Consider the following 16,304-nt stretch of genomic DNA (forward strand, 5'->3'; position numbering starts at 1 on the left):
AGAGCATGAGTGAGAGATATAAGCGTGTGGCGGATAAGAGACGTGTGCCTGGTCCGGACCTGAATGTTGGTGATCTGGTGTGGTTGTCTACTAAGAATATCAAATTGAAGGTTCCCTCCTGGAAGTTGGGTCCTAAGTTTATTGGGCCTTACAAAATCTTCTCCGTCATCAATCCTGTTGCCTACCGTCTTGATCTTCCTCAGACTTGGAAGATCCATAATGTTTTTCATAAGTCCTTATTAAAACCTTATGTCCAACCCATTGTACCCTCATCTTTGCCTCCTCCTCCGATTGTGGTTGATGGTAATCTTGAATTTCAGGTCTCTAGGATTGTGGATTCTCGTGTTGTCCGCGGTTCTCTCCAGTACCTCGTTCATTGGGAGGGTTATGGTCCTGAGGAGAGGATGTGGGTCCCAGTGACGGACATTAAGGCCACTCGTCTCATCAGGGCTTTCCATAGGTCCCATCCTGAGAAGGTGGGCTCTGAGTGTCTGGAGTCCACTCGTAGAAGGAGGGGTACTGTCACCACCAGACATCTGAGAAGCTCTGTGAGACGTTCTTCACAACCTCCTCCTTGAGGTTCCTTTTGTTTTGCTTTCGTTTTCTCATCTTGTTAGCCTCTCTCAGTTGTCATGTAGTTGCACTGATTGCATCCCTTTAAATCCCTTCCCATACTGCATCACATTGCGGTTTATACAACTTCCTGGAGTGTGTGCATGCTGAATGCTACTACTGAGTCTTCTACAGATAAGTTTTGTTCATTCATTTGTGTTTTCCTGTTTGCTGGATCCCAGGTGACCCTGACTCCCTCCGTATCAAGTGTAGGGAGCCGGTGGTCCCCTCACTATTATAGGGTGTTCAGGTGTTATACAGTTGAGGAACGAGGATATGCAATCATCTACCATTGAGATTTTTGCATAGGCTGAGCAGTTAGGGAGAGAGCCAGGTCTGTTGCAGGGCTTACTCTTTGGTTCCTTAGTTTTGGATCCAGTCAGTCGGATCTTCATTTTGTGTCTTCTAGTTTTCTGTACACCTTCCGTGACAGGTGAATAATGATTCTAGCAGCTGGAGCTGGGAGAATTCCCAGACAGGCTGTGTGTGAAGCTGGCTGTGATTGGTGAAAACTCTTGCTGTGTGAGAAGCTGGCTGTGATTGGTCTAGACTTCTGCCCAGCAACAACAGATTAACACTAGCATTATGTTGTTTGTGCTGTGTCACTGAGCTTACCTTACATTACAAAATGAATCTTAAAGGCATGTTATCTTTTTCTGCTTGTGTGAACACAATATATAACAGTTATATGACATCCAAAACATGATGTCACAGTAAATAACTCTGCTTTTGTATTGAACACATAAACATAGGAACTGTATTAACGTTATGAGCAGGTCTAGCTGTATACACATATAAGCTATACTAGCAACCAGCTACAGCCTTAGATGTGGAGGCCACTTCTCCAGTGCAGGAGCTGAAGAAACCTGCTCTGCACATCAACAGACCACCATCACAGACTCACTCAAGGCAGAAATGATGTAGGTGGAGCCCACTCTTCCCTCCATACCAGTGATTGGTAGTTTGGGTAAAGCTGCCTGTGTGCAGCACATTGATTGGCTGGAACACTTCACAGGTCCTGTCCTGCTTCTTCCCGTCACTGGCTGTATGGCAGGTCCTTTCTTTTCTGCTTCTCTCTTCTCAGTGGGTCCAGGCAGCTGGCATCCAGGTTTGGATTTGGACCGCGGTCTGCCAGTTTGTTACCCCTGTTATAGAGGTTTACAATACTATCACTGACTAAAAAATACCCCCAATAAAAAATAACTTTTAATAATAGCATTAAAAAAGCCACATTTTTTATTACTATGTATTCAGATGAGTATTAAACATATATAAGGCATCAATAATTTTGTATATAGTTTTTTTTAGGGTAAAATAGGTCATGATGGGGCTTAGATCAATATAGTATCCAGACCATCTTTACTTACAGTTATACCTTCTTATATTTTTCACCATAATTAGGGTCAGGAAGCAATGTGGATTTATTTTCCAAAGATATTTCTTTCTTGTCCATCAAAGGTTCATTTATTTCATCTGGATGCCTAAAGAGAGGTGTGTTTTTTTGTGAAGCCAGGTCAACTTTTCCTGATTTTTCCCTTCCACTACCCCTGCCTACAAGCGGAGCACCGGCTTCCCCTACAATCGGCGACCCCATTTCTCTGTGGCTAAACCCTCAAAGACCCTAAAGGTAACCGTATAATTGTACCAAGCTTCAAAAGTTGGATCCCAGATTGCGTTTCTCCAATGCCTAAGATATATTGGTTCATCTGGGCCTTTCTTGGTTTTACAGCTCAGCTTATTTTTTTATCCCCTACCTACAGGATAGGGGATAAGTATCTGATCGGTGGGAAATTATGGGTCCCCCATGATCATGAGAATGGGGATCCTGTGTCCCCAAAGAAATGGAATGGTAGGTCAACCATGTTCACTGCTGCTTCATTCAATGTCTATGGAATTTCTGGAAATAGCTGAGAGTAAACAGAGTAGCTATGTGCAAGCTCGACCTGCCGCTTCATTCATAAGAGACGTGTGCCTGGTCCGGACCTGAATGTTGGTGATCTGGTGTGGTTGTCTACTAAGAATATTAAATTGAAGGTTCCCTCCTGGAAGTTGGGTCCTAAGTTTATTGGGCCTTACAAAATCTTGATCTTCCTCAGACTTGTAAGATCCGTAATGTTTTTCATAAGTCCTTACTAAAACCATAATGTTCTCGTGATCAGTGGTGGTCCCAGATATTCTGTGGATAGGGGAAAGTTTTGTATTGACAAAAGCTATCTCTGGACCACATACTGTACCCATTAAAGTTCAGGTCCGCAAAAAATGTGGATGTAACATCGACTACATCCATATTTTTTGCGGATCCCTAATTTGCAGACCGCAAAACGGATATTATTGTGTGCATGGGGCCTTATATAGATTCTACTGAAAAAAAAAAAAAAAAAAAAAAAAAAAAAAAATTAAGGAGGTACAGTCAGCGGTGTACTGCCAATGGAGGCAGACCACGCAGCTGCTATGGGGCCCCTGGAGGAAGGGGGCCCGGTCTTGGACAAAAGGCCCTGCCTCCTAATTACACTTAATTCTCGCTCCTGCCCGGGGCTCAGGCTTTGCTTTCCAGCTCAGGTTTTCTCTGTCCTGTCCTCGGGGCCCCCCTTTGCACAGTACATCATCAGTGGCTAGCGCTGCACCCACTGTAGTCGTGACTAACGCTCTATGTTGTCTTAGCTCCGTAAGGGCATTACTATCCATAATTATAAAGCCAGTCCCAATTCCTATCTAGACCTCATGCATCCCCAGCCAGCCCCACTCTGATTCCAATCATGCAGCCAACCTATCATTCTTACTAAAATACTCCTTAAGCAGCAAAAAAATAAAAATAAAACAAGTCTCAGTACAGGGCAGCAGGGCCACTATGCTCATTGAGCAGTGCTCAGAGACTGTGGACTGCTTCTTCCAACATTTGTTCCTGCACCTGCACAGACCCCCTCCTATGATGCAATGCAATGACATCTATAACATACACTGTGACCAACTGTTGCCTCACCTGGTGACAAGTACAGGCCTCTCGACTCAAGCAGCTCTAGAAGAGAGCGATGCTCATGAGGGCTCTGACGACTCATCAGTGCATCCTGAACTATAGTAGGCTGCAGACTGAAGTAGGACTGCGGCCACCAAGCCCCTGAGTCAGCATTTGCACAGTGCACAGCTTGCAACTGAGTAAAAGGTATTATATGTAACAGTGCCGTGGCGGGTGGGCGCCCCTTGGCAGCTTGGCACAAGGGGCAACCTCCCACCTGGCCCCCCAACTCTATGCCACTGTATTTGAGGGGTTAAATGTGACAAAGCTGATCATGAACATAGCTGGCAGATATCTGCACTATAAATAAATAAAATGTATATTGCACTGGCCAATAGGCCTAACTTTTGAGTTGTCATCTTGTTATCATCACAGGCAGAATTGCAATGACGGATATCACTTTTCTATAGATAAGGCAGGATCCCTCATTCACAATAGATGTCACATCTTAGCTATTTATCTACTCCCTCCTGCAGAGGTCACAGTGCTTGCCTAGAAAACTCTCCTATAGAAGCCAATGAGTCCCCTTCTGTCCATTGTGTCTGTGGCCCATGTTGCTGCTCTAAAGAAACTGGAAGTCTTGATATATTCTAAAGGGGTTGTCTTACTTCAGCAAGTGGCATTTATCATGTAGGTAATATAAGGCCCTTAATAAGGTATTATTATCCATATTGCCACCCTTGCTGGCTGGAGTCATTTTTCCATCACATTATGCACTGCTCGTTTCCATGGTTAAGACCACCCATGTGAGCCCACCTTGGTGTTGGTAGGTGGGCACAGATATGTTTTGATCAAAATATATTGTCTGAGAGTCTCAGATTTTATTATACTTAGTCCATATATTATGTTTGCATCTACTGTTTTATTGCATTATTTTCCGTGATTTTATAAATGTAGCCATGCGCATCCACATATTCAACATCATAACGTGCAGGATGTTTCATATCTTTTTCTGGGATTTTTGATTAGTCTTGAAGGAGTGGCACCTTCAGGTGTGAATGTGCTTTTATCTTGGAAATAGCATTTTTGTGCACTTTTGCCCCACCTATCCCACAGATGACCTCAATTAGGTGGTACATATAGCTGTGTGTGTGCTCATCCTCTCATTGGTTGCTTGGTGCACACAGAGGTAACTAGGAGCAGCACGCTATATATAGATGCCCAACGGCATAGATAGGTTTAGAGTAGGACCTGCCTGACTGAGACCACCTTGGCGCTGGTAGGCGGGCACAGATGTGTTTTGATCAAAATATATTGGCTGAGAGTCTCAGATTTCATATTAGAATGAGGTCTTAGTCTGTATATAATGTTTGCATCTATTGTATTAGTGCATTATTTTCTGTGATTTTATAAATGAAGCCATGCACATCCGCATATTCCTTATCATATCGTGGAGGATGTTTTGTATCTTTTTCCGTGATTTATGTACAACATGACATACAACTAGTGGAGGAAAATACAGTATATTATGCATTATTAGGAATAGTAGAACATGGAATAATTTTACTTACGGAATATTTTCAATGCTTGTGGTTGACAGATTTTCTTCCTGTCTGCTTGTTAGATCTACACCAAGCATTTGGCAATGCTTCCTGCCATTACATAGGGAGAAAGGTGTTAGTAAACAGGGGAGGTGAACGAGAAATCAGGACTCATTAGGAGTTATTTCCGTAGCCTTTACACTCTTTTAACCTCAGCCCAGTGGGACAAGTTCATAAGCAACAAGTTCATAAGTAACTCTTACTTTTATTTAAAAAAAAATCTCATTGTTTAACCCTTTCAGTTAAAAGGGTGAAACAAAAGATATTTGTTTTTTAAAGGATGGTAAATCTCCCAAATTGTTTGGGTACTAGGTTTGTTATCTGATCATGGAACCAGAGAAAGGGAATTTGATGCTGGTCTACTCTAATACTCACCGGGGTGGTGTCAGTATTTTACAAAGGTGCCTGCAGGCAACAGTGAAGAACGGTGGAAGTTCTTTGCAAGCTTTGTGGTTGCATTTCAGCAAATGGAGTTGGGGATTTAGTCAGAATTAGGGGTCATGCACACAGCAGGTCCGCAATACACGGGCACCGGACGTGTGTATTCTGCATCACGGATCGCGGACCCATTCACTTGAATGGGTCTCCAATCAAGGAGATGCGGAATAAAGGCACGGATCGGAACCCCACGGAAGCACTATTGAGTGCAGATCGCGGACCCCATTCAAGTGAATGGGTCCGCGATCCGCATGCGGCTGCCCCTGGGTCTGTGCCCATGCATTGCGGACCGCAATTTGCGGTCCGCAGAACGAGCACGGAGCCCTTATGTTCGTGGGCATGAGCCCTTACTGATATCCTCAATGCTTAGAAATCCAGGCAACTACCTATCCATCATGCGATACCATCAGGGAGGTGTCCGATTGGCTCCAAATATATTCTGCAGCAGGAAAACAACCCCAAACATACAGCCAATGTCAACAAGATTCAGAGTAATGCCTCAAACACACGACCATGTCTTCAAACCTCATCCGATCTGCATTTTTTTATGGATCACATGTTGACCCAATTCTTTTCTATGGAGCCGGAAAAGTGCATCCAAATGGCAAAAAAGATAGAACATGTCCTATAGGCATATTTATTATAGGACGGGACATGCAGGATGCACACAGCTGGTATTTGTGTTTCGTAGCAGATATGCTACAAGAAAATGTAGACAAGCACATTCATAGTCGCAGGTGCACATCCGTAAAGCTAGCATGCAGACAGCAAACACATGACACACGTTTTATCAAAAATGTGCGCAAAGAGATTCTATTTTTTCATTTATAGTAGGTATAATACCACTTTAATTTAGAATAATCCCTATTTCCCAGTTGTATTGTTTGTATGTTAGATGTTGTGCTGCCATACCTTTTTTTGTTTGTTTTCTGCATGTTAGCTTTATGGATGTGCACCTGCGACCATGAATGTGCTTGTCTAAATTTTCTTGTGGTATATATTGAGGGTAGCTGCCTTTTAGATTCACTTCCCGCCCATCTGCCTGGGGCTTCTGAGCATAGTATAAATGTAGCTGGTTCCTACACCGCCCTGAACATTGTAGACTTACAGTAGGTTAGGCCCAGGAGAAGCAGTTCTGTTAATGTTAGGGACCCATCTGTAGAAGCCATCTTCTTGACGCCTGGTAGATGAGCCCGACACACATTTGATCAAAAATGTGCGCAAAAAGCTTCTAATTGTCCCTCTTTTTGGAAGGTCAAAGAAGGACAATTTTGGCTTAGTGTGTGAAGGATCCATTTTCCCTGCATAGCTATACAGTTCAATACAGTTTTCTTTTATACAATAGCACAATAATTATCTGAATATAGAAATTTCCAAAAATCCTAATTGCATCTAATAATGAAATAATATACAAGGCGGGCTCTTAAATACAGAGAGGAACCAGAAAAGCATTTTCTGGATCAATATTGTAAATGTATATTGTACCTCAGATCAAAAAGAGGGACACTTAGGGAGCAAAGAGGGGCAAAGGGACTTGGGTCAAAAAGAGGGATTGTCCCTGCAAATACCACTTTAATTTAGAATAATCCCTATTTTCCAGTTTTATGGTTTGTATGTAAAACAGATATGGTCATGTGCATGAGGCCTAAAGAAAAACAAGGATTCCTGGAAGTAATGATATGGCCCACATAGAGCCCTGATCTCAACAATGAGTCTGTGTTGGATTACATAAAGAAACAGAAGGATTTGAGTAAGCCTACATCGACAACAGATATCTGGTTAGTTTTACAAGATGTTTGGAACAACATCCCTGCCGAGTTCCTTCAAAAACTGTGTGTGAGAGTACATAGAAGAACTGATGATGTTTTGAAGAAAATGTGCTCACACAAGTATTATTTTGATTAAGATTTCTATCTTGCTCATTCACTTTGCATTTTGGTAACTGATAAAAATCAACGAACATGTCGAGTTCTTTTATAGTAAGGCCTCTTTCACACGGGCGTCATGTTTTTTGCCCGGATAAGAGGCGGGTGCGTTGCGGGAAAATGCGCGATTTTTCCGCGCGAGTGCAAAACATTGTCATGCGTTTTGCACTCGCGTGAGAAAAATCGCGCATGTTTGGTACCCAAACCCGAACTTCTTCACAGAAGTTCGGGCTTGGGATTGATGTTCTGAAGATTGTATTATTTTCCCTTATAACATGGTTATAAGGGAAAATAATAGCATTCTGAATACAGAATGCATAGTATAATACTGCTGGAAGGGTTAAAAATAATAAAAAAGTTAACTCACCTTCTCCTATTGTTCGCGTAGATCCCGGTCTGTTCTTTAGCTGTGGGCTGAATGACCTGAGGTGATGTCAGATCACATGGTCCATCACCATGGTGATGTAGCATGTGATCTGACATCACCACAGGTCCTTTAGCCCACAGATAAAGAACAGACTGGCATCTACGCGAACAAGAGGAGAAGGTGAGTTAACTTTTTTATTATTTTTAACCCTTCTAGCACTATTATACTAAGCATTCTGTATTCAGAATGCTATTATTTTCCCTTATTTGTTATAAGGGAAAATAATACTGTGAATAGACTGTCACCTAGAACCCATGCGTGAAAATCGCACCGCATCCGCACTTGCTTGCGGATGCATGCGATTTTCACGCAACCCCATTCATTTCTATAGGGCCTGCGTTACGTGAAAAACGCACAAAGAGGAGCATGCTGCTATTTTCACGCAACGCACAAGTGATGCGTGAAAATCACCGCTCGTGTGCACAGTCCCATAGAAATGAATGGGTCAGGATTCAGTGCGGGTGCAGTGCGTTCACCGCACGCATCGCACCCGCACGGAAAACTCGCCCGTGTGAAAGGGGCCTTATAGATTAGAGATCTACACAAGCATTAAAAAAATCTGGCATATAGTTAAAAGCATTAATCAACCAATAATCACAGATAAAAAAGAAACTAAAATACTGTTGGGTTGTACAACACTTTTAATATGAGAGCAGTCCCAGACAAACATCTGACAACTTTCAACTGCGTAGTCTTGGTATATCTGTTTATGTGTGTAAAATAGCAACGCATTTTGGGGCTGGACGATCCCCTTCCTCAGGCATCACAGTTGAAAGTTTCTTCCACAATCAGTGCCCACAAGAAGTCTCCTTTTTCTTCATTTCCCTTAATACTCCTAGACAGCGAAGCAGCAGCTTCAAGTAAGCCTATTTGGTAAGTCGGGTTGTTGTGCACCTAGCACAATGCCCCCCCCCCCTCCCCCCCGTCTTTTGGTTATCCCAGGTGTTTCTCTATGCGCCTTCTGTGTATATTTTCAGATATTGAAAAGTTGATATGTCAGTATTCATGGTTGTGGCTTGCAAAAAAGGTGTAGTCATGAACAACAAGCTGAGACCTTCCAGAAGCCAACATGGCAAGTGTGTGCAAGAAGGACTTTATTTATTGCTGCATTAACACCCAGTACAACTCTTAACCAAAAGATCCTTTATCGCATTCTTCAAATGTAATTGTTTAATTTCTTTAAAACGACATATTAGGAGGATTGTCAAAACGTGAGCAAAGCCTTACTTAAATTAACACTCCAGTTTAACCTCCCTGGCGGTGTTCCCGAGCGTGACTCGGGGTTAATTTTCGCTGCCAGGAGCGGTAACCCCGAGTCACGCTCGGGGTAACATTGCAGTCCTCCCTCACCTTCTGCCGGCGATCCGGCGATGTCCTGTGCTGCGAGCGCCGGCCGGCATATTACTTCCTGGTTCCGTTCCCTGCGAGCAGCAGCTGCGCATGGGGGCGGAACTGGGTGGGAAATTCAAAAAAATATAAACAGTAAAAGTGACACACACACATAAAATAGGTTATACATTGTAATCTGAGAGGATTACACTGTATAACCTCAGATCTGACATTTTATTACTGTACAGTGCCCCTTGCCTGCAATTTTACTGTAATTTGTGCCCATAAAATAAATTTATAACATAACACCAAATTTCATGCAAAAAATTGTACCACTTTTGGTACAAAATTCCAGACATAATCATACCGCCAGGGAGGTTAAGAAGAAAAGGCTACCTTCACATCTCCAGTGAACGTATTTGGCAAGCCTTTCTGCCAGAGAACAGCCTGCCGGGGTTCTTCGGATCCAGCATTACTACATTCTACAGGTCAACGCCGGATCCCCATTGACTACAATGGGTGCTGGCCACTTTCCCACATAAATGCAGAGTTTCAGCTGGAAAAAATACCACTGCATACATTTTTGCCGAAACAGCCTGGAGATATGAACGAAGCCTTACTGAGAAACAAACTTGACACTCACATGGTGACCTTTTCAACTTTTTATCTCTATGTATACTGTGCATCAGTAGCCAAAGACACTTCCTACTTGTCCAGCCCTGCTTCTAGATTGGCCAGCACTGTTCACATGAGCAGTACCGGTCAGTCCAAGGTCAACAGGAAGTGTATTGGGCTAATGCATCAGGTAGCCTAAGACGTGGGAATTGATGGATTTGCATCTAAAAAGTGGAAAAGGCGGGCACCATGTAAGTGTTTGCTTCATTTCCCAGTTGATATGAATTTTTCTTCTTGAGCCACAGGGTTAATTTTATGGCTTTATGCTTGACGTCATACTTCTATCCTATCAATGATTTCCACAATATTATCTTCTGGTTTTGCTTATCCCCATTTCACTCAACATTTGGGAGATCTGCTCTACTGTTCAGTCTTATGTGTAGAGGCCTTGTAATTGTCCCAATAACAGATTTTGGAGAAAACAAGCATTGTTAGATTTCAATATGTTCAATCCTTCGTCCCCACTAGAGATAACATGCTACCAAACGTGTTTAACAACAACTTATTTCCCCCCTCACTATTGAAATAAAGCGGCTTTTGTCGATTGTCAGTGCCTGTGATTTGTATGTGTCCTGGATCCTGTTATCCTGCTACTTCACAGGGGCTTGGCTAGTTGACATGGAAACTCGCCTATAACAGCTTTCTACTGCATCATGGCTGAACAAGTTCCTGACACATGCCAAGCATGCGTGTTTATGGTGGAGTTAGGAGAAAGCTGTCCAAGGAATGTTTGAGTCTGGATGGAGTTAGTCTTTATGAAGTAGATATACTGTAATTATGTATTTTGATTCGACTGTAAATGATCTCTCCTTGATGTTGTGTTCTGCATCTAGTATTATGGGTGATACTGACGGTACAGCTGCACCACAAGTTCCCCTGGATTTCCACAAGGCATGCACAACATTTCTTGATGAAATCAATTAGGCCTGTTCTGGCAGGTGAAATGCTACCCGCAGAAGTCACTCCAGGGTCATAACAAATCAGCCAATTCTTCCTGTACAGAAATAAAACAATTTGAAACAAAAACACTCATTAAAATAATTATTACAGGAAATTTTGTTTGCTTGAGATGATCAATTTGAATGTGTGTAAAAGCTTATATTTATTAACTAGTTAACTTAAAGGAATTGTCCAAAACCCCTATTTCAATTTCCTAAAAGTATAACATTTCATATACATTTAAAACCAGTTAGCAAGGTAGAATAGATACTCAATAGTCATGATTACCTACAATAAAATACAACGCATGCTTGTGGGAAATCCCTCCAGTCGCCTTGAAAGATTACACTGCACCTGCATATACAGAGTGACCACCCTGATTAGGGCAACCCTTCTCTGACCCTTAGGCCTCCTACACACGAACGTGTGCACCCTGTGGCTGCGCTGTGGCCCGCAAAATACGGGACGCAATGCACAAACACCGACCGTGAGGCAGCCGCAGCGGATCGCGGACCCATTCACTTTAATGGGTCCGCGATCCGGTCGTTCTGCAAAAAGATAGGACATGCTCAATATTTTTGCGGAACAGAAGTACGGTACTAAACCCGACGGAAGCACTCCGTAGTGCTTCCGTAGGGTTCTGTTCCATCCTTCCGTTTCACACCATTCCGCATCTCCGGATTTGCGGACCCATTTAAGTGAATGGGTCCGCATCCGTGATGCGGAATGCACACGAACGGTGCCCATGTATTGCGGATCCACAATACGGCAATGGGACACCTATGGTCATGTGCAGGAGGCCTTAGCCTGGTCGTCCCTTTCGATCCCCGATCTAGTAGTGGGAGGGTTGGTCTAGTCACACAGAACCAGTTAGTGCAACACTGGTGGGTTTCTGGCGTGGGTTTCTGGCGTTCTTGAAAAAATACTTTTATCTTTTCTGCAAAACCATTGGATAGCTGAGGTGCACTGAAGCTCTCATTTGCAGAAGAAGAAAAGTAATTTTTTTCCTCTGGAACACCACATCAGGATCAACCCTAGCAGGCAGCATGTCTGGTTTAATAGGGTTGCACCAGCTGACAGTTGGCCTTTTAGGTGTAAATATATGTCAGATACAACACTAACACCCACATCCCCCAGCATAGGGGAATTACAGCCCTCAATGAGCTAAACAACAGTGTATATATTACCATTAAAAAAAAATGTATACAGCAGGCAATTAAGATGAAAAGGGAGTTGTATACATCACCACTGCAGTGGGTTGCAAAAGACAAAAAACCAGCAATATAGGGCACAGACGCCTTTGCTGATAGACCTGATAGAGGCTGTAATTTGGAGTAGTCCCCAGCCATTCTTTCACCTCGGACATGTGGTGTTTGCATATGATATATATACTGCTGAGGCCAGTGACTGGCTGCAGTGGTCATATGAAGATACAGGCACATCACCAACATAGCCAAAATATTACGTCATAGCTGCAATGGTGTGGAGGATAGGAGTGGTGGCGCCGGAGCAGCGGGGGTTCAGGATGATGAGTATACTTTTTTGTTTATTACCGGTTATATGCAGCCGGGCTCGGCGTCCACGACCGCTCCCGCACGCCGGGTCCCTGACATGCTCCACAGACCGGAGCATTGGGCATTCATGGCCAAGCAATCTGCAGTGAAATTACCGTCAGCCGTGTTCACACTGCGCCGCTGCTGGACCAACACTTTTAAATTGTCAAGATAAAGCCCTTGAGGCTAACCATTTCTCAGCACTGTCATGACACACATCACACTTCAGACCAGTTTCTCACATACCCATTGTTCCAGGGGGGGCGATGGTGTGGCCCTCAAACCAACCACCTCATGAACACACTGGGGCAGATGCAGCGCAATCCCAGCGCTGCGCGGCCACCAGGTGCCCCCCACTCACACACCCCAGCACACACTGCCAACAGAGGGGACGTCCATCACCACGCCAGTCCCCGCGCAGATCGGCGACCCTTCAGCAACCCCGCCCCTGCCCAGCCCCCCGTCCCAGAGAAAAACAAAACAAAAAAACAAAAAACAAAAAAACATGCACCCACGGCCATGCCATCCCAGTCCACTCACCCCCCCCCCCCACCTTCCCTCAAAAGAAAAAAAAAAAAAAAGAAGACAAATGTTCCCCCCCCACTACTTTTCTGTCCGCTCTCTTCTCATCTCTTTTCTCTCTCTCATCGCTTGTCACACGCAAGACTTGTTTCCCTCCATCCTTCCCACTCCACCTGTCTGTGTCCGTCTCTCTCTTCGTTTTTCCGGGTCACGCAACCCATGTGTTTTCAAGGTGGTACGCCCGCCCTCCCCCCGCATTTTCACCCCTACTCCGGCCCTGGTACGCCCAGGCCCCACCTTGTCCCAGCAGTCATTTTCACAGGTACGCCCTGAACCGCCCCTCAAACCCGTCCACCCAGGATCGCCCTGGCTCACTTTTCACTCAGCCATCCCTCGCTACAACTCCATCAGTTCCGCCGGGACGCAACCCCACCCATGGCACGTGTTTTCCCACTCCTTGGCTTGCCGCCGCAGCAGTCACGCGTCATTCCTGGCACCGGCCCGGTCATATCCCAGGAAACCTCTGGTCACGCTCCAGTCGCGTTTTTTCCCGAATCAATACGTTCGGTCTTGTCCTTTCAGGTGTCTAAGCTACTCCGTGAGTGCTCCCTTAGAATCCTTTGATCCCTTTTTTCGTCTTCCAGGTAAGTAGCGGCCACGATTCGCTATTCTGGCCGCCCGGCATAGCCAATCGTGGCATCATATACTGTTCTTTCCAGGTGAACTAGGGATAATCTCGGCTTCGCCAGGTCTTTTTCCGTCCCCTCTATTTGCGGCATTAACGGCTCCAGTATCTTAAGGTAAGTTGATAAACCACGCCCAGCAAGGGGACCTCGCGTCCTCCGGCCTCGCCCTGACGCAGGGCACCACCGTCCCGCTACGCGCTTCTCTCTGTAACACCACCCGCACCCCTCGCTTCCCCCTCCAGCCTTTTTTTTTTTTATCTCTTCTTTTCCCTCTTCGTTTTTCAGCTCTAACATGTCCCATGTTTCCGATCTCGAGGACGCTCTATCGACCGTAGAGTCCGCGGTATCGGAACGAGCAAGTCGCTCTTCTTACCGGACATGGACAATCCCCAAGATGATTGCTGAGCTGAACAAGCGAGGAATCCGCCATTCGGCCACAGCCCGAAAGGCCGAATTATATCGCCTATTGTTTCCTGAGCCATCCACAGGGTCCACGGAGCAGATCTCCATGTCTACCATACAGTTGTCACTGACGCAACTACACGCCACTATCAACAATTTGTCCAGTTCCATCTGTGACATCAACACCAGGCTCCAGGCAGTCGAAAGCAGGGACGCTTCACCTGCCACACCCTCCAGTCCCGCCCCTGGTCCTTCCACTTCCACTTCCCAGCCGTCTTCCCCAGGTAGGTTGTCCGGGGCGCCCGAAATAGCACCCTCCTTTTTCGTCCCCGAAAACCTGCGCAGGGACATTCTCGCAGGCAAGGACGTGAACCTGGCTGCGGTCCTCATCTCCACGCACGACACGGTGGAAAACCGGACCATCGCTTGCGGGGACGTGTCCGTAGTCCTGAAGGCCAAAGACTCCAGGTTGAACAAAAAACTCTCCATCCCAGAGTTCGTGCTCGCGTTCAGCCTCTACCGCGACATCATCTGCGCGGCACACCCGGCCAGAAGAGAGGAGCTGGACGCATACCTATACAGGGTCACGGAGCTTGGGCACAAATACGGAGGATTCGCGTTTTATGACTATCACCGGTCATTTTCGGCGAAGGCAGCTGTAGCCCTCGCCCAGTTCCAGCATATCACCAACTGGGCCTCCCTCGACATGGAGCTATTCTGCAGACACTTTGCAGGTCTCAGGTCTCCTTTTTGCTCCTACTGCCAGTCTGTCCTGCATGCCTCCGATTGGTGTCCAAACTCCCACTCCTCCCCCCTGCCCAAACAGCAGCCCAGCACTTCTGCCCCCCAGAAACCGGGTCCGCTCCAGGACAAATTAGGTCGCCCCATCGTGTACCTGGGAAAAAAACAGTTGTGCAATAACTTTAACTCCAGCTTCTGCAACTATAGCAAATGTAAGGCGCTCCACATTTGTTCCACCTGCTTCCGGGCCCACCCCCAGTCCTCCTGCTCCCAGCGCTCAGCCAAAAGCTGACTGGCCGACATTAATGTCCCCCTTCTCATCTCCCTCCTCAATACCCACCACGATCCCGCCTTCGTCCATTTCCTGCATTCCGGTTTTTCAACAGGCTTCCACACCGGCCTGGTCACCCTGCCTCGGGATTCCTGGGAGACCCCCAATCTCATGTCAGCCATGACGGACCCGGCCTCGGTGGATTCCCTTCTGCAGGTCGAGCTGCAGAAGGGTTTCATCATAGGGCCTTTTCCCACCCCTCCCTTCCAGGTCTACAGGGTGAACCCCATCGGGTTGGTTTGCAAAAAAAATACCAATAAAAAACGATTAATATATGACTTGTCAGCGCCTCATGCATCCAGCACCCCGAGCCTCAACTCATTGATACCATCAGAAGAATACTCCATGCACTACTCTTCACTGGACGAAGCCATCCAACTCATCCTACAGGTAGAGGCAGGTGCTTGGCTCTCAAAAGCGGACATTTCGGACGCTTTCAAGCTTCTACCAATCCAACCCCACCTCTGGAGGTTTCACGGGATCAAATGGAGGGACCAGTACTACTTTGCCACCCGCCTCACATTCGGGTCAAAGAGCAGCCCCTGGCTCTTTGATCAGTTTGCCCAGGCCCTCCATTGGATCCTGGTAAACCACGGCAGTTGTCCCAGAGTCATACACTACCTGGACGATTTCTTACTGGTCGAGAACCCGAACCACGTGCCCGACAGATTGGAAAGCCTTCTCAGCATTTTTTCCGCCTTACAGGTCCCAGTGGCGCCATCAAAGGTTGATGGCCCTAACACGGTCCTCACCTTCTTGGGTATCACGCTTGATACCTGCAGAATGGAAGCCAGACTCCCAGAGGACAAACTAGTCAGGCTCCAGTCATCCATTTCTGCTCACATCGGTTCCCGAACCATGTCCAAGGGCGACCTGCAGTCACTTTTGGGCTCTCTCAACTTTGCAACCCGCATCATGCCACAGGGACGATCCTTCACAGCAAGACTCCTCCAATTGTTACCCACAGCCACAACCCAGGACTCGCTGATCCAACTGGACCGTGAAGCCCTGGCCGACCTTGACATGTGGAGGGTCTTTCTGTCAGCATGGAATGGCATCTCCATGTTCGTCCCTCGCTGGAGTCCCACCTGCCCGACCGTGTACTCCGATGCGGCAGCATCCGTCGGGTTCGGCGCCTTATTCGGCCACCAGTGGTTCGCTGATTCCTGG

The sequence above is a fragment of the Bufo gargarizans genome, chromosome 5 (assembly GCF_014858855.1).
Source record: "Bufo gargarizans isolate SCDJY-AF-19 chromosome 5, ASM1485885v1, whole genome shotgun sequence".
In the NCBI taxonomy this organism is placed as follows: Eukaryota; Metazoa; Chordata; class Amphibia; order Anura; family Bufonidae; genus Bufo; species Bufo gargarizans.